Genomic DNA, 6,002 nt, shown 5'->3' with positions numbered 1-6,002 from the left:
TCTCTATTGAATTTAAATACATGTTAATGTAAGCATTAATGCACTGATTTAAGAATGTACTGTGTATAATATTCATTTCTCAACTGAAATAATTTATTTACTGGAGATGTAACGATGCACCACAGCAGAGGGCGCTGGCGCTATTCACCCCGCCTGGTTGACGTCACTATGGGGTTGCCAGGTTCGAAATTTTCCAGCCAAATTTATTCATGTGAGGATACTTTCTTTATTTGTATTATTGATTTATTTACTTAATGTGGGATTTCTTTCTTTTTTTTTTTTACACCAAATGGGAAATGTGAAGCATTGTTTTGCATAGTTTGTATCTACCTCAGAAATAAAAGGACATTCATTATTTAGATAAATAAAAATACAATATTTTATTTTATTTTTTAAAGAGAAATAATAAAAGTAAACTTTGTCATAATTTGATTTCAATTTCATTTTGTTTAAAAAAATCAGGAAAAAATCGTATCGTGAACTAAGTTTCGTAAATCACATCACATCGTGGGTAGAGTGTATCATCACATCCCTAATTATTTCATGTTTTTATCTTTGGTTCAGAGCTTTTTTTTAATTGTGTACAATCATTGAGTCATGAACTCCTGTGTTAGCAGGATCCAAGTCTTCCACAATAGTACTTCAGACTCATTAGTTCACGAAACGTTATTCCAAGAGGCTTGGAAGTTATCAATACCATTCTCCCTCGAACACCATTCTGCTCGGCCTCTTTATTATTGTGGTATCATAAACACTGACCTCAACTGAGGCAAGCAGGACTAAAAGTTTTTAAATCTTGGTCTGGGTTGTTTAGTAACTTTGTAGAAGATAAGTTTTAAAAGCACTCTTAGACAAATGCTGGTTAGCAGGTCACTTCTGTGAAGATTCTCCACCGTCTCTATTTGATAAGAATGACTATATGTGGTTTGCTGAAGGCTTTACAAGCCTCTTCTGACAGATCTAAAAGCTACTTATTTAAATATAACTTAAAATGTATTACAAATAACTTAAAATGTTTGGGATAAAATTATCCCACACTATTTATTTTAAAGTGTATAATTTTATTAGGTCACTTTATTTACATGAACAGTGTGATTGGACCATGGTGCCACCTGACATGAATGAAAGTATTGCAGACTAAAACATTCAATGTACCTCAATTTAATTCAATTCAATATAATTCAATGGTGGCGCCCAGGTGGCGCAGCGGGATATTCCGCTGACGCACCAGCACCGAGTTTCTGAACCTCCCGGTTCGAGGCTCGGTGTTGCCACCGGTCGGCTGGGCGCCATCTGGCGGGCATAATTGGCAGTGCCTGCAGGGTGGGGGACCGGACTATATGTGGGTCATATATGAAGCATGAATAACCACAGATTCCACAATCTTCACACTTCCCAAATAGCTTATTAGAGGTTATCAAGTCAGAAGTATTGCTCCACCAAGTCCTGAGGCATGGGTCTTTATAATAGTGCATACAGACAAACATCAGAGGAACCGAATGTTGTTAATTTGAACTCAAAATTATTGAGTTTTTACTGATTAATATTGCTTTTAAAAATATAAAAGAATAAATATTCTCTCTATTCCCTCAGACTTGAATGTTTTTATCTAAATCTTATACATCACCATAATACCTTTCAACGTGTTTTAATGTATGCTGCATATGATAGACATTTTTTTCGTTTTAAAAGACGTTCTAAAAATTTTTACTTTGCAATTGTAATAGTCCTGCAGATAAGCTGATAATTACTGTTTTTTTTTAGGATGTAATTATGTATCATACATTCTGGTAAAATTTATACCCACAAACATCATGATTATGAAATGAGGAAAGGATTTGCTAATAGCAACTTAAATTTGCTTATAGAAGTAAAATGGTTACTACCGTAAAATTATTCCTATATAGTTTGTCAGTGTATCTGATCACAAATTATTAACAATTTTTTATATAAATTAATATTATTGTATAATAATAATAAATATTTACTGCTTTTAGCAACAGAGAGTTAAAACACACCAAAAAGTTTACAATCATTTACAATCATATTTACATATAGCTAAACATAACCAGCATTATTAATGTATAATAACATTATATATCATCTCTATATTTGTGTGATATATCGCTATATAAAAATATTTAAAGTTAAAAGCATTTACCTTTCACAATATATCCTTTTAAGCCTGGCAGCAGTGTGAGAGCATGGTCACTATCAGTACTATCATTACGACTCTTTGAACCGCTTTATGCAATCAGTGTCCTGTCTACGCCTATTTACCCTACTAATAGATTGATAAGAAGAGCAGGAGAGAAGGCCAAGATCTTCTTCAGGTGTAACGTTTCCCAGTGAACCTTTAAGTATATAGTGACGTACAGAATGTGTGAATGCACGAGTATTTTAATTACATTTACTCTAATTGGGTTATTAAGGATTCATGATTAGGTTCATATTCATTTATACTAAAGCCACTTTGATTATGGATATTATTTCATATCTGTGCCCCCATCTATGGTCTGCCCCTATCAGTCAGGTATATCTGTTCAAAATCAAATCCACAACACAATAAAGTGCAGTTTCAGTTATGTGATAGATAATTATAACAGCACATAAACCTGCTATTAACATTCACCTGAGAACTAATGGCCTTAAGGTCATTCAACTCATTTATGATGCACCTGTTTAATAACAATGTTTGTAATAAAGTTCACAATAATAACTAATCCAGCATGAATTCGGTCTTCAGGATTTTTGCTAATGTCTAATCAGAGCTGTAACATTATCTTATGTATAACATAGATCTGCAGTAAAAGAAGAATATCTACATACACCGATCAGCCATAACATTAAAACCACCTCCTTGTTTCTACACTCACTGTCCAGTTTATCAGCTCCACTTACCCTATAGAAGCACTTTGTAGTTCTACAGTTACTGACTGTAGTCCATCTGTTTCTCTGCGTGCTTTGTTAGCCCCCTTTCATGCTGTTCTTCAGTGGTCAGGACCCTCACAGGACCACCACAGAGCAGGTATTATTTAGGTGGTGGATCATTCTCAGCACTGCAGTGACACTGACATGGTGGTGGTGTGTTAGTGTGTGTTGTGCTGGTATGAGTGGATCAGACACAGCAGCGCTGCTGGAGTTTTTAAACACCTCACTGTCACTGCTGGACTGAGAATCGTCCACCAACCAAAAACATCCAGCCATCAGCACCCCGTGGGCAGCGTCCTGTGACCACTGATGAAGGTCTAGAAGATGACCGACTCAAACAGCAGCAATAGATGAGCGATCGTCTCTGACCTTACATCTACAAGGTGGACCAACTAGGTAGGGGTGTCTAATAGAGTGGACAGTGAGTGGACACGGTATTTAAAAACTCCAGCAGCGCTGCTGTGTCTGATCCGCTCATACCAGGACAACACACACTAACACACCACCACCATGTCAGTGTCACTGCAGTGCTGAGAATGATCCACCACCTAAATAATACCTGCTCTGTGGGGGTCCTGACCATTGAAGAACAGGGTGAATGCAGGTTAAAAGAGTATGCAGAGAAACAGATGGACTACAGTCAGTAATTGTAGAACTACAAAGTGCTTCTATATGGTAAGTGGAGCTGATAGAATGGACAGTGAGTGTAGAAACAAGGAGGTGGTTTTAATGTTATGGATGATCAGTGTATATTTTTGTATGGACGGTGGTAGCTCAGTGGTAAAGGTACTAACTAGCCTAGTAACCAGAAGGTTGCAGGTTCAAGCCCCACATCTGCCAGATTGCCACTGCCTTAGTAGTTTAACTATTCACTAAAGCTTTAAATTACACCAGCATTTTAAACAGTTACTACACACTCTTTAAACATCGAATAACCTTTAAATAAGTGAAACCATCAACAGCAGTAGAGAGCAGTTATGACCAGTAAATTCGTAGGTTCTAGGTCATTGTCAACATTAGCCATTTTAAGCCTTTCCCTTATAAAAAGAATTGATCATTTCAGTAGTAGAAAAAACTTATGAGCAGTATATTTACTATTTATTTATTAGGAATTAACGTCATGTTTTACACTTTGGTTACATTCATGACAGGAACGGTAGTTACTCATTACACAAGATTCATCAGTTCACAAGGTTATATCAAACACAGTCATGAACAATTTTGTATCTCCAATTCACCTCACTTGCATGTCTTTGGACTGTGGGAGGAAACCCATGCAGACAAGGGGAGAACTTGCAAACTCTACACGGAAAGGAGTTCCAACAGTGCTACCCACCGAGCCACCTATGACCAGTAATAACAGAGAGATGTTAAGGTCCAGATTTTATACACTTTTACTGAATTTGAACTGTTTTGTCACTAGACATGTTAGAAAAACTGGAATTTATATACAGTGAATTCTAAGTAAAATTATCTATTAGTAAAACTGTAACACGTAAAAAATAGATATCAGACATGGAATCTGTGGGGGGGATACATTTGAGTTTTAATGACTTTAGCTTAGGTGTGTGTCTAAACGTACGATCGGTGATACATAATGTTTAAAAGTGCCAGTGCATTGACCACACAGCAGTGGTCACTACTGCAGCAGCAATAAGGAGAAACCCTCCAACCTTTTCTCCCTCAGACACGGTCAACTGTGTCTGCAGCGCATACGGTCACACGGAAAGCCTAAAAATATCAAAGACCAGCAAATGTGTTTGTTATTTTTATTAGGACCTTGTTTACAATGTATAAATATATAGATAGATTCACACACATCCACTATATACAGTGTATCACAAAAGTGAGTACACCCCTCACATTGTTAGACATTAATGGCTGTATATTGAGTTATTTTGAGGGAAGAATAAATTTACACTGTTATATAAGCTGCACACAGACTACTTTTCATTGTGTCAAAGTGTCATTTTGTCAGTGTTGTCCCATGAAAAGATTTTACTGGAATGCCCTGTGGTCTGACGAGACCAAGATAAACTTGTTTGGCTCAGATGGTGTCCAGCATGTGTGGCGGCGCCCTGGTGAGAAGTACCAAGACAACTGTATCTTGCCTACAGTCAAGCATGGTGGTGGTAGCATCATGGTCTTGGGCTGCATGAGTGTTGCTGGCACTGGGGAGCTGCAGTTCATTGAGGGAAACATGAATTCCAACATGTACTGTGACATTCTGAAACAGAGCATGATCCCCTCCCTTCGAAAACTGGGCCTCATGGCAGTTTTCCAACAGGATAACGACCCCAAACACAACCTCCAAGATGACAACTGCCTTGCTGAGGAAGCTGAAGGTAAAGGTGATGGACTAAACCCAATTGAGCACCTGTGGCACATCCTCAAGTGGAAGGTGGAGGAGTTCAAGGTGTCTAACATCTACCAGCTCCGTGATGTCATCATGGAGGAGTGGAAGAGGATTCCAGTAGCAACCTGTGCAGCTCTGGTGAATTCCATGCCCAGGAGGGTTAAGGCAGTGCTGGATAATAATGGTGGTCACACAAAATATTGACACTTTGGGCACAATTTGGACATGTTCACTGTGGGGTGTACTCACTTATGTTGCAGCTATTTAGACATTAATGGCTGTGTGTTGAGTTATTTTCAGAAGACAGTAAATCTACACTGCTATACAAGTTGTACACTGACTACTCTAAGTTATATCCAAGTTTTATTTCTATAGTGTTGTCCCATGAAAAGATATAATGAAATATTTGCAGAAATGTGAGGGGTGTACTCACTTTTGTGATACACTGTATATATATATACACATATTGGTTATTTTTAAATGACTATATGTAAAGCTGTTGTATCAGTGTTTATATGGGAGCTTCTATTAGGATTTTGCTGCTCTCTGAACATTCTACTGCTATTATGACATCATCACAGAGCTCCTATATAAAAGCTCCCGGTTCAGTTCGAGCTTCATTTGGACCGAGCGACGATCAGAGACAGAGTGCTGAGAGCTACTACAACATCCTTCTTTAAACTACACTACCCATTTCTGAAGTTTTAAAGTACTC

This window comes from Trichomycterus rosablanca, chromosome 12 (assembly GCF_030014385.1).
Source record: "Trichomycterus rosablanca isolate fTriRos1 chromosome 12, fTriRos1.hap1, whole genome shotgun sequence".
Taxonomy (NCBI): Eukaryota; Metazoa; Chordata; class Actinopteri; order Siluriformes; family Trichomycteridae; genus Trichomycterus; species Trichomycterus rosablanca.
Note: the sequence above shows the minus strand (reverse complement) of the source record.